This window comes from Rhipicephalus sanguineus, chromosome 6, assembly GCF_013339695.2.
Source record: "Rhipicephalus sanguineus isolate Rsan-2018 chromosome 6, BIME_Rsan_1.4, whole genome shotgun sequence".
Taxonomy (NCBI): Eukaryota; Metazoa; Arthropoda; class Arachnida; order Ixodida; family Ixodidae; genus Rhipicephalus; species Rhipicephalus sanguineus.
Genome location: NC_051181.1, coordinates 152905763 through 152932698, shown reverse-complemented (window position 1 = coordinate 152932698; position 26936 = coordinate 152905763).

Below are 26936 nucleotides of genomic sequence, written 5' to 3'. Positions count from 1 at the left end.
CAAAGTTCGCGATTTGATTATGAGGCACGCCATAGTGGGCCACTTCGTCCGCTACGAGACCGTGTGAAGTTTTTTAGCTTGTATGCCGTACGTGGTACACGAGTGTTCTTGCATTCTGCCCTATAGTCGGAATGCAGCCGCGATCGAACCCGGTACCTCGAATCTAGTGACGTACCGTAATAGCTAGTGAGCTACAACTGCAGGTTAATGCCACTTCTGCAAAGACAGCGGGAAGTGGGCCAGACGTGGCGAAGAAAGTAATACAAGCTTAAGTACGAGATACCGCACTATAGATATAACCGTCCGCAAACGTGTATACAATGAAATACAGGGATGCCTGCTGGTATAAAATGACGCCAACTTCATTTCACTAATTAGAGAATGCAAGAGCTGAAAAAATGAACATTTCATATGGAAGGTCTGTTGTTATCGTATACAGACTGCTGAGGAGTGTCGCGAGCTCTCCAAGACCTTTACTACGCAGAGCCAAGAGCGGCAGAAAAGTATTCGCGGTGACACCACCAGTTCTGCGTCCACGTTCCTTCCTGGAGCGCTCGTATGGCTCTCGGTCCCTACCACTGCACCTGGCCTCTCTTCCAAACTACTGCCCAAATATGAAGGCACCTACCGTGTCGTTGAACGCACATCCCCGGTGAACTACCTCATCGAACCCATCGACCCATCTTCGGACATGCGCCGTCGAGGGCGCGACATTGTCAACGTGGCGCGCCTGAAGCCCTACCATGACCCGCTCATAGTGACAAGTTGTTAGGTCGCCAGGCGGCTCCCTTTTACAACACCGCTCCACACCTTAGAATAAAAAAAAAAAAAAAAAAAAAACTAGGGATGGGCGAAGCATGTAGGGGAGGGTGTTTCCGCTCCACTAACATCGTCGGCTATTTGTTAGACTAACTGTTGCCTTCTTCATTCTTAGTGGACCTGTAGCGAGTAGAGCACTATTACTTGGCAGATATGTTTCAAGAGGTAGTGTTTCAAATAGATGACTTTACCGTAGAGATCCACGTTTGTGTCCCTGGTTTTAGATAAGAAACGTGAGCGCCTTGGTAAATTTCGTCGGGTATTCTAACACCGCTGCTACGCCAAACATAATGTTTTAAGCAGTAACGACGAACCTTTAACTCATAATATGCATAGTATGGACCGGCGGCGAGTAGTGGGATTTACCCTATTTTTGTGGCGCATACCCGTTTATGATGGATCGTGACGACGACATGACACGCCGACAAGCCGAGACCCTAAGGTGCTTCGCCCCTAAAACAAAAGTGACGGAAATCGAGAAGCTGAGAGCTCAACAACAATTCTAGCAAAACTGATATTCGACGTCACCATGAGACACACGATGTGACTTGAATAACAATACTGTTCTCTATATAGGTGCCCCGCAATTCTTCTCCGTGATATATTAAGAGAGAAAGAGAGAGAGACACAAAGGGAAAAGGCAGGGAAGTTAACCAATTGTTAGCTTTGGCTCGGTTGGCTACACTACGCGTGGTGGAGGGGTAAAGGGGGAATAATAAATAAGATAGAGAAGAAAGAACAAGAGTAAGAATAAAAGAAATCAATAGTTAGTGTAACTGGGTTTACAAGAGGCCTTACTGCCTTCATTGTTGCGATGCAAGCGCCCTCTGGTAAGTGCTATGAAAAGTTCGTTGACTGACATACTACACGGACGCACCGCAGGGTACGACGTATCAGCAAGCGGTGCTCCATTCTTAGTGTATATTAGTCGTGCGTAGGTCTGTTGCAGGAAACCCATGCGTTACTTACGAAAACGATATGGCCGAAGGAAAAGGAACCCCAAACAAAAAAAAAGAAAAGAAAAAAGGAACCCTGACTATATGCTGTCTCACGATTCGCGTGACATTAACCGGTGCTTCGTAGACTGCGAGTCGCCAGAGGCCATCTTGTTTTTATCATTTTAATTTTGTTTTTTAGCCACCCACTCGGCGTATGTGAACACAAAGGACCAGCCTGTCTCCAGCCAGAACCCGAGTCCAGGCGCCCATGCAGTGTTGCTTCTTGTTCATTTGCGAAGAGGACCCCGTGTTGATTTCGCATCAACAGGGGTCGCGGCTCTCGCGAGCTTCTCGCCGTGCGACGAGGGGCGGCACCGCTAATTTCCTGGCCAGGATAATCAATCACGGTACTGCGGCGAAGGCTGCAGGCGCACGCGCACAGATATGGCTGTCCAAAGAAGCGGCGCCGCGCCCGAACCGTGGGGTCGCCATGGCGACAAAGCCAGGCCGGACGTGGGATGACGCAGTCGAGAGATGCCGAAGGAGAGATGTCTGATTGCAAAATTTGGAAGTTCGAATGTCTATATATGTGAGATAATATCTTGGCTCAGGAAAAAACAGACATAGGAACTGAGTCTTTATCATTTAGATCAGAGATGTTAAGTTCATTATCGAGGAGTACCATGTGTCCTGCGCATGTCTAGCTTTTGCAATTAATGTGTGTTTTCCTGCATAAATTTGACTTGTTAGTCAGCGTTGGGTCGTGTTTTTTTTTTGTTCTTTCTTTTGATCGTGTCGTAAATTTTGCGCTGTTGCCCAAACTACATATCTTAGCTGCCGCACACAATGGCATTGGCATTCACCCTTACGAAGCGTAATCGCAGAACTTTAGCTTGAGCGCCGACATATAAAGATCCATGCCAATCCAGCGCCTTTTAAATATATGGGCATAGAGCACCGCACGAAGCATATCCCATATCACTGCTTTATCATATTCTCTATAGGTCACTGTGTTGAAAGAAAGACCGTCAAGCAGCTGTCTTATATATACGATGCCTATGCTCCTCTGATTTGCTCGTAACTCCACCATTCATTCAGTTCTGCTAAATGTACCCACTGTGGAGACCACCTTTCTCTCGTCTAAATGGTCTGGCAATATCTGGAGAATCATTCATTCAAATCCCATCCCTTCCCATCAAATCTCTCGCGCTGACCGACTGACCGACTTCACCACTTGTGGTCCAATAAGGCTGGTGGTAAGTGCGAATATTGTGGCTAGTACGTAGGGTTCCATACTGTGGTCTCCACCCTGAAAAATACTTTCAAACACTGAATGAGATCTTGCATTCTCTCTCTCTTTTCTGGGTCCATGGTGTGCTCTTTCGCTGCACTCTTTACCAACATGCTCATTATGCATCTCAAACTTGTTCTGTGTTTCTCCGTGTAGTGCCCGAGAAATGTTTGAACAGGGAATATTGCTGTAACTAACGTTTCGACATGCGGACTTGTCTTCGTCACTGCCACATGTGGCAGTGCACAAGAAGATGGTGCACTATCTTTTTGCCGAAACTTTGGCTCCAACGACATTCGCTGTTCAACGATTACTCATCAATTCAAGCCTCAATTTTCCCCTGAACTTCTGTCTTGTTCGGATCCAGCATCTGCAGAAGTGGAGGCGCTGGAATGGAACCGTGCATGGATGGCAACAAATTCGAACACGCGCACGACAGTGGAGCCGATCGGTGATGAAAGCGTTTTAACACGAACATGACATTGAGAGAACTACGACGCATGTGGTTGAGTTTCCGCCCTGGGATCAGCCGAAACGGAAGCGGATGCACTTATGAAGGGCAGATGCAAGACCGTATATGGAGGCGAGAAAGAAGACTGGCAGGGAGGGATAGGAGAGGAAGGGTATAGACAATTACCGCTCAGACTCGTGACCGAAAACACGGATATAGTGATCAGCGCAAACGCAATCCCCCCACCGAATCGCGTGCCCTTCCTTCTATAGTTGCTCAAGAGGCGACTGTTATCGCTGCGAATATCGCTGATGAGCAATAAGGCCCTCCGTGATGAAGTATGATATAGGACGTGCGGCTAAAGCGGCACACTTCCGTTGTGAGCCCCTCTTCGACGGTATTTACTTAGCCTCTCTCCCGACTGAACGGCGTTTGGCTGCCGCTGGAGCCAGCATTAATAAGAAAAAAAAAAAAGAAAGACACTGAGAGGAACCGATGCTCTTAGTTTGCGCACACCGAAAAGGTGTGTGGATGGGGGCGCGCCATTTGGTGTACAATGTGTCACGCGGACTTCTAAGCCTATTTCCGGACGTGTCATACGAGCCGGAAGATGGAGCAGGGGGGAGAGGGGGTGACGAAAGAGAATGAGAAAGAAAAAGAGAACAGGGCCAAGTTAATGCACGCGCAGTTTTTGCGATGGCTGGGCTGTGTAGATGAGGCTTGAATTTTCAATGAGCACGGCTTGAGTAGGATTTTTGTGCTCCCGTACGGGAAAAAGCCGCAAGCGTGGCATATCACGATAGGCATGCTGTGTATTAACCGTAACCAGCCGGTATACACGCACACACGCACACGCACACGCGCACGCACACACACACACACACACACACACACACACACACACACACACACACACACACACACACACACACACACACACACACACACACACACACACGCACGCACGCACGCACGCACTCACACACAGTCTGTGTGTGTGTCTGAATATGTCCGTATACATATATTCAGTGCAGTGTGCTTCGAGTTGTCGAATGATTCGCCCGCGCTGCAGTCAAATTTCCTCCTGGTTAGATCACAGACGTGCGCACGGGGGGCAGCTGCCCCCTAGTTACCTAAGAGGGGGAGGGGGCGAATTATGCCCCATACTTTCACTCAGTAGGGGGGGGGGGGGGTTGCGCTGCGATGAACCTTCGCCCCCCTTGCTCCTATGCTCACATGGTTGATCGCCCCAGAAACATTTTGATCGTGGCTTCGAACTCCGGATGAGGACCAATTTTCCGTCAACTGGGAAGCATTTATTCTGAGAAATCCGCAAGCATTTCCTTGTACCTTCCTCTACCTGTCGCAAAACTGATTTTCTAAGCGTCTCTAATGTTCACATCGCAGCTCATGATCACTGTTACAGTGGACTGATTGCCTACTAGCTGGGCGGTTAGTGAGACCACGCACGCGTGTCATACATAGTGGTTAGGGCTCAACGTCGCGAGTGCACACTTTCGCTCAGCCACGAAGACAGAGGAGACGTTGCTGTAAGGAGAGCGGAAGGCGAGAGATGTAGTACGTTCGCTCCACCCAACTTGCGAACGCGAGCGGTCGCTTTGCGTCCGCCGCGCTGCTCCATCGAGGCGATGTGTGTGCGGGCGCGCGCCAGTGCGTCACGTTCCAATCAAAAATTCATGACGCGAAGAAGAAGGGGGGTGGCACAGACAACGAGGGCCCCATTGTGACGGGCGGTCGGTCTCTGCTCCGAGGTGTGGCGCACTCCGGGCCGCACGCACGCACACGTGCGCGAAGCGTGTGTGTGCCTATCGTGAGCGACCGGCGCCTCCTGCGAGAGGAGTTATATGTTCACGCAGCAACGGACAGGTTGCACTCGCAGCAGCTCTCATTATTGGAGTGACAGTAGAGAGCTGTCTGTTATTGCTTGAATAGTTGTCTTTGAAAGCTTTGTGTGCAGTCATTAAGAAGCGCAGAAGGCGTATGTTATGACGGTTGTTAGAGGCAACTGAGCGCCCGACATGATAAATAAATACCGTAGACTGCATAAGATTTCGAGTGGAAACCACAGCGCGCGTACGACCGTGTGATGTGACAAATTCAAAGTGTACAACTATAAGAATTTAGTCGTATATATACTGTTTCAGTAAAGCTCGATATTTGCTACGTTTAGTCTAAAGCCCATTAATCCAACTTTAGCGATGTACAATCCAGTACAACCGAGTCGCCTACCCGGACTGCAGCTGTCTTTTCAATAAATGAGTCATGTTATTAATTGCTGAAAGTACTTCAATAACACTGCCCAACTGATTCTGGCTAGTGCCCCCTCCTTTAGCGAACAATTTCTACTGAAACCACCGAGGTAATGCAGAAATCATCAGACCGTAAATAGTATAACTCCATCTGAGCGTGAAACAACGAAGGAAATTCACACAGAGTTTGTTCGAAAGAACGTTAATCGGCCATTGTGGGGGTGGCGCCACTCTAGAAATCTCACTGTGTACTTATAAATGTTGGCTCGTTCCCAGTGTGGTGTCCAACATCGGAGCTGGTGGTGTGAGAAATCTGACTGAATAGGAGTTCGGTAACGGCAAGCTGGTGTGACATACTGCAAGCACAAGAGGAAAACATTAAAGGAAAACACGAACGCGCAGGTCTAGTGGGTGTGACCTATACACGGGGAGCAAGAACCAGGCTGCGATGTTTACATCGCTGGTCCCGTGGGTTTGTCTCGTTTCCTTCGTCGCCGTCTTTTTGCTCCGGCTAACTCTGAGTGTGAGAAACGGTGGCCTGCCGCGCCGTGCGGAGAAGCGAACCCTCGGCGAAGTCACTTTATAAGAATCGGGCCTTGGGCGCGGTTCCTCGGCTCATGCAGCGACGTCGGCGCACGCGCCCTTCTAAAGGTATACACGAGGACGGCAACGACTTCCGAAGAAGCCTGCCGCCTCCTTGGGACGGCCACCGCCCAAAGGCTGCTGCTGCTGTTGCCGTAGCAGGGCATAGCCGCAGGCCGACGCGCCCGGCTTCTGATTCTATGCTCGCGCACAAAGCGGTGGCGGCGGCGCGCGAACAAGTCGAGGCGGCGCACGCCGCGCTGTCAGGCGTGCCACCGAAATCGAAGCGAGAAGAGGTAGAAGAAGATGATGATGAAGCTGAGCGGCAGCAAACAAGTTGCGAAGGGAGTACGCCCAGTTTCTGCATAGTCACGTGTGAAGCTCTTCTCTGTATACGTATGCGGTTGTGCGTCGTTTTTACGGCGGAGCCGTCTTAGCCTACCGTGTGGCGTCATCGTCGTCGGGGTAGTGGTTGTAGTAGTAGTAGCAGCAGCAGCAGTAGTAGCAATAATAATTGCTGGGATCTTAAGTCCCAAAACCACCATACGATTATGAGGGATGCCGTAGGGGAGGGCTCTGGAAATTTCGATCACCTGGGGTTCATGAACGTGCACTTAAATCTAAGTACACGGGCCTCAAGCATTTCGCCTCCATTGTGGCGTCATCGTCGTCGGGGTAGTGGTTGTAGTAGTAGTAGCAGCAGCAGCAGTAGTAGCAATAATAATTGCTGGGATCTTAAGTCCCAAAACCACCATACGATTATGAGGGATGCCGTAGGGGAGGGCTCTGGAAATTTCGATCACCTGAAGTTCATGAACGTGCACTTAAATCTAAGTACACGGGCCTCAAGCATTTCGCCTCCATTGAAATGCCACCGCCGCGGCCGAGATTCCATCCCACGAAATTCGGGTGAGCAGTCGAGCACCATAATCGCTAGACCATCCCGGCGGGTAGTAGTAGTAGTAGTAGTAGTAGTAGTAGTAGTAGTAGTAGTAGTAGTAGTAGTAGTAGTAGTAGTAGTGATCAATCAATCAATCAATCAATCAATCAATCAATCAATCAATCAATCAATCAATCAATCAATCAATCAATCATTTATTTAACGTGCCCAGGAACAACCATGAGGTCTTTGTGCAGGCGCACGCAAAAAAAAAATCAATAAAAATAAACAATACAATACAGACAGTCTTCAGAAATAAAAAGAGCAAAAACACATAGACAAACAGAAATGAACACAAAAGGGGAGGAGTAAAATAAGACAATATGAGAAATATTGAAGGGGAATAAAAAATTAGATTGCACATGTACAACTATGCGGAAAGACGGAGAAGGGAAGACTTTGTACATTGTGCCATACTATGTCAAAACAGTGCAAAGCTCGGATAAAAACAATGATTGTGGACTATGAAAAACGTCAAGATCAAGAAAGTTAATATTATAAAGACTTTGTATTCTGTGAACGGTAGAGTGTTGGAAGAAGCAGGCGGGTACATGAAACGGTCTGTTCTCTCTGGTTAACTTACGCGGAATTCGAAAATTAACACAATTGAGAAGTACAGGACAGGATATTATACCGTGGACTAGCTTGTAGAGAAATAAGAGATCAGAACGATTTCGTCGGCAGTGAAGTGATGGCAGTGATAATGATTCAGCAGTATTTGAACGAGATCCAGAGTCATTTTTAGCAAAGCGATGGTTATATATGCTGAGGAATTTTTTCTGGACTCGTTCAATGGTGTTACCGCTGGATTGAGCAATGCCGTTCCATATCACGGACGCATACTCAAGTTGCGGAAGACATATTGCCGTGTACAATTTGTGTAGGGCCATGGGAGACCTGAATTCTCGAGATATTCTACAAACACATCCGAGAGAACGAAGGCCCTGCATAGCAGCACGCTTAACGTGAGAAGAAAAGTTTAACGCGCTGTCAACAACAACACCAAGATCACTGATTTCATAAACCTTGCATAACGGCACAGAATTGATAAAGTATTGAAATGACACGCTAGATGTTTTGCGAGTGATAGACATGAATTTTGTCTTTGAGGTATTTAGAGAAAGGTTATTGCCGTTGCACCATTCGGAAAAAGAACACAAATCTGACTGCAGCAAGCGACAGTCGTTAACTGAATGAATTTCCTTAAATATCTTGATGTCATCGGCATACAAGAGGAAAGAAGAATTACGAATGGCAAAAGAAACATCATTAACGTAAATTAAAAATAGGAGTGGGCCTAATACCGACCCTTGAGGGACCCCACTAGTCACTTTATACAAAGAAGAGGTTTGGCCATTTACGGCAACATAACAAGATCTACTGAGCAGATAGCTGTGCAAGAGATTCCCAATCGACAAGTAAACGTCAAAGTTCGCAAGTTTAACCATAATCAGTGTGTGGCTGACTACGTCAAAAGCCTTGCTCAGGTCACAGCAGATTACGTCAACCTGTCCTCTCTGAGAAATAGGTGTGGAGATCTGCGTCATGAAACTAGCAAGATTTGTGGTAGTTGAGCGGCCAGCAAGAAAACCATGTTGATTTGGAATCAATTAGTTTTTCACACTAAAAGACAATATTTTGTGAAGAGCCAGTTCGAAGATCTTTGGTGTGGCACATAGTAGAGAAATCGGGCGATAATTAAAAACATCTGTCTTCGAGCCCGACTTAAATACTGGGAAAACACGAGCAGTTTTCCACATGCTAGGAAATGTGGAAGTGTCCAGGCAGTTATTAAATATCGTAGTCAGTACTGGGACAAATATAGTACCATATGCTTTTAGTATGGCGGAGGGGATGCCATCTGGGCCACATGATAAGGATGGTTTTAAGCGCTTAATGCATTCGCTGATAAGATTTTCATCCAGCGACAAAGCACTGGATGAGCTAACTGCCTTGGGCTGTTGTCTGATATCAGTACTGGAGTCTGAGGCCTTATAAACGGATGAGAAATGTGTGGCAAAACAGTCAGCGACGGCATGCACTTCTACCCCATTTGAGTCTAGTAGTCTGAAGGACTCTCCGCTTTTGCTAGGCCGTTTACGTACATACTTCCAAAACTCAGCCGGCCTGTCAGAGGCGCTTTTTTCTAAGAATTCAATGTACGAACTATGATCCCGTTTATATAGGCGTTTAGAGAGAGTTCGAAAAAAGCTGAACTCTTCCTTCCACTCGCTGGATGGAGAACATTTACATTTCCTGTGTGCGTGATCTTTATGCTTCAGTGCACAATAAGTAGTAATAATAGCAATAGTAGTAGTAGTAGGTGTCCCGCACGCAGGTCACGTGACTGAACAAAGAAATAAATAAAACAAAATTATAATGATGTTGATGATGATGATGCTCGAAATGAGACTAAACCACCTTAGTCTACCCTCACACACACTCGCACACTAACATTTTCGTTGCCCGACGGTTTTCACGGAGTGAAACTGGCTGAACTTTTCTTTCTTTTTATCGCTGTTCGTTATTTTTGGAAAACATCGCCTTTAGGCATAACATAAGAGCATATCAAAAGTACACGAACGAATTTTATTTGTGCAGGAAGTCTTGAGAGGAACTATGAGTGTCCCAAGAATCCAGCGATCAAGACCGGGTGGTTGGCCAGGCGTAAGGCCAGCAGCTTGTGGTGAAGGACGATGGTGGAGACGGTTTCAATAAAACCCTGGAAAGTCCACAGCAAGTGTGTCACTGTCACGTTCCGGATTGTATATAGAGTCGCGAAACTGGCCCGATGTACAATAGTGAACGCAGTACTTTTTTTTTCATACAAAAAGAAATCTCTTTTGCCTGAACGATATACTTGCTCTAATAATAATATCTGGGGTTTAACGTCCCAAAACCACGATATGATTATGAGAGACGCCGTAGAGGAGGGCTCCGGAAATTTCGACCGCCTGGGGTTCTTTAACGTACACCTAAATCTAAGTACACGGGCCTCAAACATTTTCGCCTCCATCGAAAATGCAGCCGCCGCGGCCGGGATTCGATCCCGCGACCTTCGGGTCAGCAGTCGAGCGCCATAACCACTATAGACCACCGTGGCGGGGCGATATACTTGCTCTAATCAAGCAGGTATCTTGACTACTATAGAAGTATATTTAGAGCGTGTTTAATCATTCGTTACATTTCTGAACGTTAGATGAGCATACCGGCATATCTGAAACGTTCCATTTATTCCCAACGTCACTTTTGAAGCAGTTATCTTTGAGATTTGGTTAGGTTCAGGGATTTGGGAACAGAATGGGAAGGCAGCAAGTTACGGGGGAGACTGAGCTACTAGAAACACTGGAAGAACATATATTCCCAGTGCAAACTATGAACATGGAAGTAAATAACAACGCTATATATAGCGGGGATTGTGCCCTGCTGGCTCCGGTTCTATGAAATACAGACTTCCCAACAGCGTTTTAAAACGACAGAGGGAACCATGACCCTCGTCGTAAAAAGACTTCTATTGAACAGGAATTGAGCAACAGTGGTTCTTTTGCTGAACATGCTGGTTTGTTTTGCTACGTACAGTCGCGCTCAATATGACTTGCAACACGGAAGCGCGTGGCCTCACTACTTCAAAGCTTGCACATGGCTTTAACTGCCCTCACACCTCTAGCTCAATATTATTTTCGCAGTAAAACTTGTTGTTGATCTAGTTGGTACACACTTCATGAAATTACACGACGCAAATCAGCAAGAAAAGACAGGCGAAAGGAAAGAGCGTCACTCGCCACTAACTTTATTCTAAGAACATCGCAATACATACACCGTGCCACACATGCGCGATAACACACCAGGTGTCACATCAAAACAATCGGCCACTCTAATGCAAGTGCTAGTTAAAAAACTATGAAAATATTCAAACTCAGCTAATCGCAGCACAACCGACGTATCACTAATACAGATATCTTTTCTTCTTCTTACGTAGTATGCTTCTAGCATTTCTCGTTCCAGTATCTCCTTGCTTCTACCAAGAATGGTGACAAATGCAAATCTTGCCATACATTTACACGCGTTGAACTGCACAGGCAAATGTGCCGAAAGATTATTCTTGACGCTCTTTCCTTTTACCTGTCTTTTGTTGGTGGCTTGCGTCTTGTAATTTCGTGAATTATTTTCTTATTTGGGATCACCTCCAAGGGAGAAAATGGCACTCAGTTGTGGAAATAATAGCTATTGAAAGCCATGCGCATCGTTAAGCTTGCGAGGCCACGGGCTCCCATTTTGCAAGTCATATTGAGCGTGACTGTACGTGCCAGCAAAAAAAATGGTTGTACATGCTTCGTCTCACAGACACCATGCAATGCAGGGAAGGCTTGGGCTCGCGTTTTCTGATCAGTAAAGAGCTGTCAGCTCATCAGGAAAAGAGGAAACTCGCCCACAGTGCGCCACCAATCATGCTGTGACGCCTTCATTCAGTTAACATTGCTTGGTCAGCGATTATAGGCCGATCATTCGAGGAGCTCCCATTTCTCATCTTCGACCAGTTTCCTGGCGTGAAAGGTAAATTTAACTGCACTGCAAAGAGTCGATGCGGTGGAGTTTACCTCCTGTGAAAAACTTATGTATTCTTTATATACTCTTATATTGCGTACCCGCGCCCATATTCCCTCCTTTTCCTATTCACTTGTCAGATTTTCTGAGCAGCCGGTAATGACAAAGCCGAATGTTGCATTTCTAGTACGAAGCTATTCTGCATAAGCTGAGGCGTGCAAACTTTAAAAATTGAGTCACCGTGACGATGTACAGGGGTCGTCAAATGCTCGCGGGCCACGCTGCCGTAGGATTATTGGATATCGGCCTGCGAACCTTTGGCCCCCTCTATACCTATACTTCTGACGGGAAACGCGAGAGAGAACGACAGAGATGAAAGAAATAGGTTCTTTAGTAAAAAAAATTCGGCAGATCCCACGCACTGTGGGAATCGATGTAATGCGAAGCAGCCAGCAAAGAGCTGCATACATCACCCTGTTTGTCTTTGAGCCAAATGAAATCATTCATGCCATGGCATCTAGTCCAACATATATCGCATGTTTGCCATGCACGCATGCATGCACAATCTAGTGTACACCATGCAAATGAAACGCATATTCTGGTATATAAATGCATGACCTGTCGTTTATGTTCATCACGCACTGGTGTCATGCCATACCAATTTTAGTATATCTCACGTTAACAAAACGGCCGGAAGCGCACCATGACAGTGTCGTGTAAATCATACCGTACATGACATGCATAACATAATTCGCATGTTAGGACCTGTCATTTATCTTCGTCATACAGTCAGATCGCACAATACCAATTTTGGTGTATATCAAACGAGCGAAGTGGCCGCGAGTACACCATGAGTAGAGCATGTAAATCATGCCATACATGACATGAATATTATGGTTTTTCATGTTATCACCTGTTATTCATGTTCTTCATACAGTCACATCGCGCAATACCAATTTTGGTGCATATCAATCTAGCGAAACGGACGCGAGTGCGCCATGAGCATGGCATGTAAATCATGTCGTACATTTCATGCATGTCATGATCATCATGTTACCTCCTTTCATTTACGTTCGCCATACAGTGGCGTCGCGCAATACCAATTTTGGTGTATACCAAGCTAGCGAAACGGCCGGAAATGCACAATGAGCGCGGCATGTAATTCATGACATACATACCTGCATGTCATGATTTCCATGTTACCACCTCTCATTTACGTTCGTCATGCAGTCGCGTCGCGCAATATCAATTTTGGTGTATGTCAAGCAAGCGAAACGGCACGAGTGCGTCATGAGCATGACATGTAAATCATGTCGTGCATGTCATGCATGTCATGATTTTCATGTTACCACGTCTCATTTACCTTCGTCATACAGTCGCTTCGCGCAATACCAATTTTGGTGCACATCGAGCTATAGCGAAGCGGCCGCGAATGCATCATGAGCGTGGCAATTAAGTCATGACATACATGACATGCATGTCATGGTTTTCATCTTACCAACTGTCATTCATGTTATACAGTCACATCGCGCAATACCAATTTTGGTGTATACCAATCTACTGAAACTGCCGCTAGCGCATCATGAGCGTGGTATGTAAATCAGGTCGTACATGACTTGCATGTCATGATTTTCATGCTACCACGGCTCACTTACGTTCGTCATACTGTCGTGTCGCGTAACACCAATTTTGGTGTATATCACGCAAGCGAAACGGACGCGAATGCACCATGAGCGAGGCATGTAAATCATGACATACATGTCATGGATGTCATGGTTTTCATGCTACCACCTGTTATTCATGTTCTTAATAAAGTCACATCGCACAGTACCAATTTTGGTGTATATCAATCTAGCGAAACGGCCGCGAGTGCGCCATGAGCGTGGCATGTAAATCATGTCATACATGACATGCATATCATGATTTTCACGTTACCACGTGTCAGTTATGTTCGTCATACAGAAATGTCTCGTCATACCAGTTTTCGTATGTATCCCTTCATTTAAACGGCCGCGAGCGCCCCGAGACCATGTCATGTAAATCATGCTGCACATGACATGCGCGTCATGATTTGCATGTTAGGGCCTGTCATTATGTTCGTCATGAACTCTTGTCACGCCGTACCAATTTTGGTATGTATGAAATTAACGGAACGGCCACAAGAGCCCAAAGGCCGTGGAATGTAAATCATGCTGTTCATGACATGCGTGTCATGATTTTTATGATATGACCTGTCATTTATGTTCGTGATAAGGCCATGTTATGACACACCAATTTTGGTACACATCCGATTAACGGAACGGCCAGGGAGCCCAAAGGCCGTGGAATGTAAATCATGCTGTTCATGACATGCGTGTCATGATTTTCATTATATGACCTGTCATTTATGTTCGTAATAAGGCCATGTTATGACACACCAATTTTGGTATACATCCGATTAACGAAACGGCCAGGAGAGCACAAAGTCGTAGGCGGCTAGATAGATAGATAGATAGATAGATAGATAGATAGATAGATAGATAGATAGATAGATAGATAGATAGATAGATAGATAGATAGATAGATAGATAGATAGATAGATAGATAGATAGATAGATAGATAGATAGATAGATAGATAGATAGATAGATAGATAGATAGATAGATAGATAGATAGATAGATAGATAGATAGATAGATAGATAGATAGATAGATAGATAGATACGCTCAAAGTCGCAGAAGTTCGCTAAGAAATGCTTCGCATTTAAAACCGGAGGTCTTTGCCTGATGCCAGGATGTAGCATGCGACTCCAGATGGGAACGGTGAGGAATAAAGTGCCACGCATTACACAGCAAACGCCGAAGACGCCCCACAGCATACGCACTAAATTCAAGCATCGTATTGAGACCAGTGGCTTGCAGAAAGGTTAAAGCACCTTTCTTGACCATGCGGCGGTGTATCGAACTGCTTCCACCGATCGACATCAACGTAGAGAGGGAGTAAATGGGGTTTTCGAAGCAGAAAAACCGGGGAGGGCAGTGTAAAGCAGGTGGAGGGTTTATAGCACGTGCAGTAGAAAGAGGGGGGGCTGTCCACCGTAGACGCGTCCCCCCATTGATCGAGCCTGCGTGACCGTACTGGCAAATACGTATACACGAAGCACTAGATGCGTGTGAGAGTGAGAAAGGAATCAAAAGGTGGGAGGGGGGAGGCTGAACGAAAGAGGACCAGGAGAGAAGAGACACACCGCGGCGGCGCGGCACACACTGTGTACATGTAGAGAAATGCCGTGCCGGCGACCCTAATGAATTCCCGGGGCGAGAGCTACGCCCAGCGCCCCAAGCGGTCGTCCGTTTACGTGAATGAAGGCGTTCAGCGTACACGTCGCGTACGGAGGGGAAGGGGAACCACACCTTTTTCTGCTCTCTCTCTCTCTCTCTCTCTCGTGATGCCATGGGCTTGCGCCGCCGCATGGCTGCGTCACGCTGATCGGGCGCGTTCTTATAAGAAGAGCGTACGGGACTGACAACCGATGTCACGCTCTAGCAGCAAGAGAGTGAGAGAGCAAAAGAGAGAGCCGAGCCGTGCCCCTAGTTCTGCACTGTCCACGCACTGACCTTGTCTATAGACTAATACATACAGCGTGATGGCTCGTAGGTGAGCCAGAATTAAAGTGGCTCTAGATGAAGATAGCGGGATCAGGTAGGTCTCGCATACAGGTGAATATGTATGTACAGTTAGACGCGTTTCAACAGCGGATATGTTTAAGCCGGCCGTGAAAACTGTGGTGTCCGCAGAAAACCACAGATGGGTAAGCGCCACAGGAATTGGGCAAGCCGCCCCACTACCGAGTATTGCCGGCACGATCGTTAAACGAAAAACTCTGGTCGACAAAGTGCTGCACGTGAAACACGTGAGAGAGAGAGAGATAGAGGCAGAAAGGAATAAAGCGATAGAAAAAATATAAAGAGAAAAAATAGAGAGAAATAAAGGGAATAAAAAGATAAAAGGATAGAGAGACAGAAAAAGACATAGAAAGAGAAAGAAACAAACACGAAAAAGAGATAGGGAGAAAAAAAAAGCAGAGATTAATACCGAAAGGGAAAGAAAAACGCAGAACTAAAGCGAAACAAAGAAAGTGAGAGGAAGAAGCAGAGAGAGAGAGAGAGAGAGAGATGGAAATATATAAAGAGAGAAAGAGAGAGTAAAAGATAGAAGCAGACACGAAAAGAGATAGAAAAAACAGAGAGAAAGAGAGAGAGAAGCTGAAGAAAGAGGAATAAAGATAGAAAGGGTGAGAAAGAAAAAGAAATAGAGAGAGAGAAAGAAAGGGAAGAAAAAGAAAAAATAACGAGAAACAAGGAAGCCCACCCAGCTCTGCTATTCCTTCACGCTTGGCACCACTAAGGGCGAAGCTGCCATAATTTTCTCGTTCCACAATATTAAAAAAAAAAAAAAAAACGCGTTCACCGCGCTGCATCGCTGTCTGTCATGAACAGCGACAAGATTACCGTTCTTTTGAAAATGAATTGGCCACTCAACAGTCCGACGATATAAACAATATTGACGCGCAAATGATTTCTAGAAGCGAGCGATGTCTTCGGATATTATTCGGAAAAGTATTTTTCGCCTGTAGTGTGAGCTCACCGTATCTGTTCACTTTGAACTGATATCGTTGCGTTATTTTTTCTGGATTCGTGACCGGGCTACGCGACTACAATTCATGCTTAGTTTTTTTTTTATATAACTTTCAGACAGAGTGTTTCCCTGATTTGTACGACACGACCAAGCTTCAATGCGATATTTCGACATTTTTTAGAATGAGTCTGGCCTTCATCACGTTACACGTGCGTGCAGGTATCGCCGGCACCACCTAAAGGCGCCTACGTGTTCTGAACATCATATATTTAAGAAAACTGCATTTCTTCTGTCTTTACCGTTCATCAAAACAGTATGCTTTCGTTGTTTGAATGATTAGCTTTGATTTTAGTCACTAACAGGCATTGATCCTTGTCAATCAGTTCATTAGCTGGCACTTCACCTATTCATCGCCTGTTACACAACACGCCAACACTTTTGTCTGTGCAAAATAATGTATGCGACGTTGAGGCAGCTGAGAGAAAGACTTACTTTGGCGTTCAAGCTACAGTCCATCTCACCGAATTAGAACAGTAACGAAGGAAAGAAAAATGTTATATTCGTACACCCTGACATATTTCCCTACACACCCGCTATAGCGTAACGTATCGCAGTCTTCGAAGTGAAGTTGTTCTGTTCGTTTGGAACGTGAATTGGCCAATGTATCACGCGGCGATAAATGAGTCTCACCGTCTGTGCTCTCCCGCCACTTCACACAATGTTTCGATTTGCGAATGCCACACGGGCAAGGCAAGTCATGGCCGCTTCAGTCGTGGGCAACGCTACGAACAACGCAACAGCTGAACCCATCGGAGACGCTGCAGATTATACAGCGCACAACAACGTCAATGCGTGAACCGACAGCCGATTTCGCTGCCCTGATAAACTCGTTTTTCGGGACAACATCTCCCAAAGCAACAGCACCTCGGCTCTCACTAGCAGTCAGCGAAGGTCCACAGTTTAGCGAGTCAATCGAGCGATAGAGAGCGAAGCCATAGCCATCCAAAGCGCGCGCGGCGAATCGTGTTTTTCCACGCTCTGCAGTTATACCAGTATTGCACGGCATTGCAACGCACGTAATGATACCTTCGGTACACGTGGGCAACTCTCTCGTTGCTCATGCAGCGATACCGCGGACAGAGTCCCTTCACCTTTCGCGTCACTCGCGAAAGCTCGCTCCCTTCGATAGAGAGTAGAAGAAAAAAAAACTACATAGGCAAACCAGTAAAAAAGGTATTGCATAAGTGGAGGTCAGGACGAAACGACTTCTCGTCTTGTACGCTGCCGCGTCCACCCAGCAGCCCGCCGCACCACACCACCCGCGGCGGGAATATCCCAGAGGATACCCGGAGGCTGCTTCGCACCTGCGTCAAGCGAGACCACGTGATGCCGGGGCAAGCAGCGCGCGCGCTGCGGGCGATCGACCGGCGCGGCCGCGAACAGGTGCACTGGGCTGGTCGATATGACTAAACGCAGTGGGTCCCCTCGTTCGTCCCCAGCCAACACCGCGGTATCCGTACAAGCTACAGGAGACGGGAAGGTGGGGTGGGGAGGACGAAGACACACACGCACAGGCTCAGCAACTGCGCAGGCATAAAGCGTTTCACGGTCCACCGTTCGGACGCTCCGTCGGGCCAGTTTTCGAAACTGGAGAAGGCCTGCTGCCGCACCCATTCCGGTGTCGATGTTGTTTTCTTATCTTCGCATTTTTATATATATATTTCTTTCATCTCCCAATGCCAGAGCTGTTATGCCGCTGCGCGCGTATACTTAAAGCCGAGCGAGCAGCGCATGCAAGCAAGCGCGCACCCGGACACGAGAAAAGAATGACGACGCGCTGAGTTATAAATGAAGTACGCGGCCCGGCTAGGAGGTGTTCCTTCTCTCTTCTTTTGCAACTCGGTCCCCGCTGGGAAGCGCCGTGAGGATTGTCTGTCGATGGCGGCAGGTGTATACACATTGTGACGTATACAATGCTGCCGGAACTGCGGGGTATAACGTCAACGTATCACCAGAAGGTATAGACCACGTTATTTTACTCTCGCGCCCACGTTTAGAGCGAGTACACATAATCCTGACCCCAGTTATCACCTTTCCGTGCGGCCAGCACAGGGGCTGCGGGTTTGATTACGTCACAGCTGATGACGAGCAAACACTGGCTGCAAGCATGCGGTAAGGACAGGGCCTGACGTTGTCGTGGTCGTTCGTTACACCTGACCCACAGTACCAGGCCAAAGATAGCTTCCCCCTACAAGCGATGAAAATTCTGGTCTAACCTTTACGCACTTCGACAACGAAAGGTCTCGTGCAACGATGCAGTGGAGCTCCTTTAACTGCCTTCTTCCAGTTATTGATGCCACGTCACTGCGTCCAGCACAGCCCGAAACTGAATTCGTGTGTGTATTCGTACCATATTAGGCTGATGTGCTTGTCGATGGCGAAATTTTCTCACTCAGAGACAAACGCGTTATATATTTGGATAGCTTGATGATAGAGTATATCGATAAAATCTTCAAAGTATATAAGTTTGTATCCTGGCTGAATAGCAGAAGAAGAAGAAGAAGAAGAGAAACTCCGCAATGGCTGTAGACCCTGAAGATTTCATCAGTAAATGTTCATGGCCTGTGTTGGACCTTTATAATGTTAACAACTCGTGCAAGCAGAGACGAACGATGAAGACAGGCGGAAACTTTTTAATTATTAGTGCTAATGTCATGCAATAAAAAGATTGCCGCTCAGCAAATACGGTGTTTGTAGCACGACGTTTTGGGACAAAACCAATATTGCTGCTTTAGACAAGCAGAATCCGCATTTGAAGTAATCTTCCCTGCTGCGGGCGCCGATTCTGAAACATTCCGATACCATCTTATATTCGCTTGAGTTAGTGTAGCGGTGGCGGCGCCTTCCAATAACGGTGGAGTATGGGTTACTGTACTTATTTTCTTCATAGAAAATCTCTTGAACGTTACTGTCGGGCGCGCTGGTACAGTGGCTACGGTGCTCGGCAGCTGACCCGAAGGTCGCGGGTTCGATCCAGGCCGCGGCGGCCGCGCTTCGATGGAGGCGAAATGCTAGGGGCCCTTGTACTGTCCGATGTCAGACGATAAAGAACAACAGATGGTCGAAATTTCCGGAGCTCTCCACTATGGCGTGCCTCATACCCATAACGTGGTTTCTGCACTTAAAACGCAATATATTATTATTATCCACAATGTTGTTGAAATGTCAGGAGCGGCCACATGCGTACGGGACACTTCGCGTGGTTGGAGCCGCGTGGCATGAAGCAGTCCAGCTTACCCACCATGGAGAAGGAGGAGGCGTCATATATACGCAGCTCGAACTTCGGCACACTGTTGGGAATTAGCGATTTATTTGGTGCTCTTCCAGGAAAATGTTTTTATTCTTTTCTCCATTCATACCTCTAAAGAGCATTCTTGAAAGAAAGAAAGAAAGAAAGAAAGAAAGAAAGAAAGAAAGAAAGAAAGAAAGAAAGAAAGAAAGAAAGAAAGAAAGAAAGAAAGAAAGAAAGAAAGAAAGAAAGAAAGAAAGAAAGAAAGAAAGAAAGAAAGAAAGAAAGAAAGAAAGAAAGAAAGAAAAACTAAACGGCAACGACACACATCGCAGCACCGTGGTTCAATGTTGACTTTAGAAGCGCGTGCACCATTTAAGCGAGCCAACAGGAGAGGAAGCGCTGCACTTCACGCACCCGCCCCAACGAGTTCCCGCAAAGCCTCCGCAGCACGTAATGGTGTCCCGCACCACCACGCGCCTGCACGAAATAAATCGCGTGCTCCAGAACGCAATGGAAGAGAGGGCACCGTAAAAGCCGTGCAACCGATGTCCTTCCCCTAACACATCAGGGTCTGCAAACAAACGCCCCGTAACCTCAAATATAAATGTGGCGTACGGAACAACCAACGGATGAGCGTCTACGAAGAGACGAATGAAGGAACTACTATAAGGTAAAAAGCATAAAAAAAAATAACGGCCAAAGGTCGTAATGAATGACCCGAGGCCGAGGAAACCAGGATGTACCGTGGCCGATACGCGGAGAAGCCTATGTACGAGTTCTTTCAGTACTTAATACAATCCCAATGCCTTATAGTAATGGGCCAATGGCGTTTCTAATTCAACTTTCCAGCAACAATTGGAAGGAAGGGGTGGGGGAAGGCGTGAGTGTGTTAAGAGGAGGGTAGAGTCTTGACGCTCTACCCGGTGCCTTTTGTGCAGGAGAAGAGATGGAAAACATAAACAACAAAAAAGACCTTGAACAGGCGGTTTCCATGGTCAGTTGTTTGGAGCGCTTTTGAAAAGGGGCCCCATAAACGAGGTCTTGTGGGAGAGCGGTGCATGCACTCAAGAAAACAACCACTGGTATTCTTTCATTATTATTTTTTTTTCTTCGTGTGGTATACTGAAATAAATGAGTATAACAAAGAATTTTCCTGGCGGGGTTGGGTTTAAAACCACTGGGCTCGCAGGGTGTGACTATGTCTGAACGACATGAATGAGTTGTAACCCGCGGTGCAAAACAAATGTGCAAAGACAACACTTTCTATACACGTTCCACGAAGGCTTCGTTGAATTTCGCGGTATAGTTTAATAAAAGCCTTTTCGACCATTGTGTGTTCAATGTAACGTCCCAGAAGACCTGCAACATGTTCTGTGTGAATGCAGGTGAAACGCGTCAGAGAGACAGTCTCTGAAGGCAGCATTACACCTTCGACGGGACTCGTGCTTAGAACTGCGACATATTATGGGCCCATGGCAAAGACGCACCTGTGCGTTACGGGCCATGACAGCGCTTATGACTTTTCTGCGGGCCACGAGTCTTAACGAAACTTTGTAAACAGTGTAACCTATGTGTATATGTGCGTGTGGCTGTAAGTGTTGTTATGTGATTATCAGTGTATATATCACAGTCATCACCGAGCACCCGGAGTAGCATGCGAGGCGAAGAGCCAGGCTGACATCTCCAAATTTTCATTAAAACATCTCTCTCTCTCTCTCTCTCTCTAGGACAAAATGTAAAGCTGACATGGAGGATTGCACGCATCAGGAAAATTTAGAATTTCGAAAAATTTTTTTGCCATACCCACGTTTCGGTGGTCGCGGGATGCGCCTTCAGACGCCGACGAACGCTTCAAAGAATAAGAAAACAGCTTTCTACAGGAAAGGCCGCTACCAAGAATAAAACTATATGCTTCCACTTCCAAAGGAGATTCTGCTCGGATTTTTTTACTAAACGCAACACACGCACTAACCATGAGTCGATCGCTCTGCAATCCAGGGACATGTATGTTACTGTTTCCCCATAGCAGAGTGTGGCACTCTGTTCATTTATTCTTTTTTCTGTGTTGTTCTTTCTTTATCTTATCTATTATTCCCGCACCCCACGTGTAGGGTAGCCAACCGAGCCGAAGCTTGGTTAACCTCTCTGCCTTTCCTTTTTATTACTCTGCGCGTGCGTGCGTGCCTCTGTGTGTGTGTGTGTGTGTGTGTGTGTGTGTGTGTGTGTGTGTGTGTGTGTGTGTGTGTGTGTGTGTGTGTGTGTGTGTGTGTGTGTGTGCGCGTGTGTGTGTGCGTGTGTGTGTGTGCGTGTGTGTGTGCGTGCGTGTGTGTGCGTGTGTGTGTGTGTGTGCGCGTGCGTGCGCGCGTGCGCGCGCGCGCGCGTGTGTGTGTGTGTGTGTGTGTGAGTGTGTGTGTGCGTGTGTGTGTGTGTGTGTGTGTGTGTGTGTGTGTGTGTGTGTGTGTGTGTGTGTGTGTGTGTGTGTGTGTGTGTGTGTGTGTGTGTGTGTGTGTGTGTGTGTGTGTGTGTGTGTGTGACAACAAGAGCAACAACAACAAACCACGTGACAATAAAAACGAAACAGTAACAACATGAGAATGATGATCGTATAGCTGAAAAATAAACACTGCTCGCGTCTTGAAAGCTACGTATAGCCGTACAGTAAGCCTGTACACCTATGAAAGCATGCGTTCATTCTGCCATAACAATATTAAAATGTTAGAAAAATTTATGTTTATCGCGCCCTACCTTTATATATACTCGGATGGTCTTGTTTTGCGTATTTTTATAACATACGATGTAAAAGCAGATGGTAACCGGGGCTTGACTGAATGGTGTTGTGAACCAGGTTGTTGGCAGCGATCATTGAAGAATTCTTGTTCAGAGGTCTTTCAGGAAAGTTGCCGTGAGGTTTCATGGGAAGTCTGTATGCAAATGGAGTTGCATACAGTTGACTGCGCCTCGTAGGACGGTTAAAGGCAAGATAACTTGTGTTATAGGCACGACACTGCCTATTTCCTCTGTTCTCTCCTTTCAGCTAATTACTTTATGCGGCGCCGCAATAAGCGAATGATGCTTAACGCACGCGAAAAACACCGAGGCACGCACAACTCGAGGAAACAATGCCCACAATGTCGAAATCGCCCGTGTTTCGCTGTGAGTGAACGCCCTTACCGAAGCCATCTAATGTGTACAGTACGTGTCTCGGTCTGCGGGATGCAGGGCCACGTGTGCGTTTCGTGTGGCACTACGTCCCACACGCAGGCAGAGATAACGGCCAGTAACATGAGCCGCAGAAGAGTTCGGCATTAGAATAACATGGCCGAATCGGTGTGCATGGTTTCGCACAGCGGTAATCACCATAACAGCGTCAAGGAACAACAAAACATACTATAGCGTGCCTCGACGCGTGCGGAGAAAGCACGCATCAAGGCACCCTAAAACATACATGTTGCCCAACGCCCAAACGGCTAAAAGCATGTCGCATTTGCTCTGTTTTAACAATCCTGTTCGTTATTCTTTCGTCGTGAACATTTTAACCCTGCCTACATTTATGGTTCGTCTACCGCTCTTCGCAGCTCGCAACAGACATAAAAACAGCCATGTCTTTATATCAAAGCAAGGTAACGAATTGCGTTCTCGATGCTTTCTTTCTCCATTGCTCTGGGACCAAGACTCTACCCGGAGCATTACCGAGAGCTAGGCAACCTTCAACTTCGTCTTATGGATGCCTGCTGAGAAGACGCAAAAGCTTTTCAGTGGACAGGGCAGAACCGTGTTAGCTCGTGGACAGGAACCACTCGTTCAAGAAGCAACTACGTAAAAATTAACATGCGCGTATATACGCTCAAAACAAAACAGATCGAACAAAAGGAGGCACTGCAAATGTGGCGGCTGCCCCGCAGGGAGACGACGATAGCTTAAAAACGGCGCGCACTCAAGGCCATGCCAGGACCTCATGCGGTCGTCCGGTATAGATTCTTGCCGACCACGAGCTCGGCAGGGGGCGCGACGGTCGGGGCCTGCTCGATGCAGAGATGAAGCCGGGCGCTACATGCCGCTGCGTTCTCTTCTCTGTGCGAGCCGCACCGTCCAAATCCGTCTGGCTCACGCCGAAAAAGCGAGCGACGCGACTAGCAACACACAGGGTCCTCTGCGTGTGGGCCCATGCAGTGCAACAGGCCGCTGTCTCGCCGTGGGGCCCCCAATCGATCACGTGGCCCTCAAAGTCTGCCCCCGAAGATGGCATAACAAGCTCGGTGATGGCTCGGGGGACACACACGCGCCGACCGTGCGGCTTCTGTGTGCCGCACGGCTCACGCCTTCAGCGTATAGTTTCTCGTTGCGACTCTCTTTCCTGTTGCACAGGCGTACACGTCAATCTAGCACACACCTGTCGCAAGGAGCGGCCCGATATATTTTTGACGTCTGGAGACGTCCTGTCACAAAGTGACGGCCAGAGGAGCATGAGCTCCAAGTTCGCAGGTGCAGCGGGTTGTTGTCCGTTTTGACGTTGCATTGACGCTGTCCGAGCATGGCTCCTCCATGCAGCCGCACCACCTCCCTCGGTAGGTTTTTCCGTGTGCTTTATAAACACACACCGACACACGCCATACACGTGCAACAGAAAGTGCTAGCCTACAGAGACAAGAAAAGTTAACGTGAATGTACGTATAAAACTAGAGCACATGCACGCATTAGCAGACCTACTCGCCCCCAGACGTGTACGCTGATTTATGTCTGCTCCAAACGTTACCGTCTATGTGCGTTCAATCTGCCGCCTGCTCCTTCGAACCTTGATTCGCCGTTTTGGTCAGGACTAGTGTCAGGCTCGTAGCCAGGATTTTTTTCGGGGGGGGGGGGGGGGTGCAAGGCTTAATTGTTCGAAAGAAAGTCTTTCCATGGCAAAAAGAAGAAAAGGTTGCCCCCCCACCTTACCTACGTGCCTTACAAGTGTGGTATATAGGTGTACATGGTACCAAATTGCAGGCATGGGCTCTTGCATGCGCGCATAACGGTTATCAGCACGGAATCGGTGCTTTATTAAGTGTTGTATGTTGTCAACTATCCGATTAAAAAGAAAGTTGTCTGCGTCGGCAATCGTCTCAACGTGATGAAAAGATCGTGCACAGGGCACATGTAAATCCGCAGTAATATTTACCTATTGTTTCAATATTTCCTTACATGCATTCTTGATCATTGGGCATAATGCAGCAAGCCATTGTCATCTGGCTGACCATGATGCAAACGTAATACATGACAGCAATGAGCCGCGCTTCTATCGCATATCAGGCACGTAGCCAGAAAGTTTTTTCGGGTGGGGGGAAGGGGGGGGGGGGCATGGCGTAATTGTTCGAAAGAAAGTCTTTCTATGGCAAAAAGAAAAAAAAAGGTTGCCCGGGAATATAGAAGGCTGGACAATTTACGGGGGGGGGGGGTGCCCCCCCCCCCCCCCCCACTTGCCTACGTGCCTGTCGCATATACACCTCCACCTTCACCTTATAGCTTTAACGTTGCGAAAGTTACCCTGTCATCCATGGGACCATGACCGCAGATGTTTTATGAGAATGCGGCAGCAACTCATCGGCTCCACAGAGTATGGAGCTCTTCAATGAGCCAGCGTCTCCATGCGACGCGACGAACTCACGCAACGCAGCAGGCACGCTCGGAGTGAACAATGTTGGCGACCCCTAGAGGCTCGCCCAGCCGCCTACAAAGAGCCCGCTCGGCTTGCGATAGGACAGGCGACGCCCGTCTCTTAAAAGCACTGAGATGGGGCCGGGAGCGGCGGCTGGCGGCTACATCCGCTAAACGTTTTCGATTAAAAGAGCCGCGAGATGCGACAGACGCAGCCTTTGTGCCGCTAGTTGCCCGCAGTATTCAGCGCCACTGAAGCTATAGTTCGCACTAACGAAACAAAGAGCGCTGGTTCGCACTCCAGATATCTATAGTGATGTCTAACGCTCTTATATCTGAGAACTTCCTGGGTTCCCAATTTGTAACAAAGCTCTGACTTTCGAAAACTGATCAGAGCGTCTGACTGAACGCCAAAAAGAGAATCAATACTATAGATCTATACTGCCCTTAAGTTATCTGAAAATGCGCGCAATATATTACTGAGCTATAGCCATTCGATAACAACGTATTGTCACTTCGTGCTCGAATAACAAGCTCAGAGTTTAAAATCGAACGCCAACAAAAGATGCAGAGCAGAGCTGGCGCATATACACGTCGGCGTAGACGTCCCCAAAGTCGCTCCGTGAGTCGATTCACTCACACTCAAGTCGATTCATGAGTCTTGAGTTGGCATGAGTCTTATAAGTAGTAGACATATACGGTCTGTCCGGAAAGTAGTAGGACTGAATTATTATATATATATATATATATATATATATATATATATATATATATTATATATTCACAACTCTGACACATCGACTTATATTTTTCAAAATATGCCCCTTCTGCATTAACGCCGCGTTTACAGCCGCTCTGCCAATAACTGAAGGCTCCCTGCAACGCAGAAACCGGAATGCTCTTCAGCTCCCTCGTTACGGCCTCTTGAATAGCCTGGACTGAGCCATGGTGCCGTCTTTTCATGACCATTTTTCGTCGGAGGAAGAGGAAGAAGTCTGAAAAAATGGCATCTGGGCTGTTATGGTGGCTGGGAAAGCCTTGTGGTGCCATGCTTCGTCAGGAAGTCTATGTTGCTCGGTGCATTGTCGTGACTTTTTGCCGTTGAAGGGCGTCCTGACCGTTGCTCATCTTCAACTTGCTCTCGATTTCCTTCCCGAAACAATTTGTGCCGCCGAAAAACACTTGATCGACCCATGGCATCACTCCCATAAGCCGTGTTGATCATGTCATGGGCCTCACGCGCCGTTTTGCCTAGTTTGAAGCAAAACTTCGCCGCGTAACGCTGCTATAACAAAATTCATTCTGGGGATGACAAGGCACCTCGACAGGCGTTCACCTTAAACTCGGTCTACACCCCGCGATGGCTTGGAGACGACTACCGACTGGTGCGCTGGTTGCTAAGTTCCCCCATCCCCCAACCAGCGCAGGAACATCCCCCTCCTGCACCAAGTTTTGGCGGAAAAAAAATCAGTCCTGTACTGCTTCCCGGGCAAAACCTGTACTTCGCATATATGCGTTAGTTAATTTATTTTGCCGACATGGACTCAGTAGAACTGT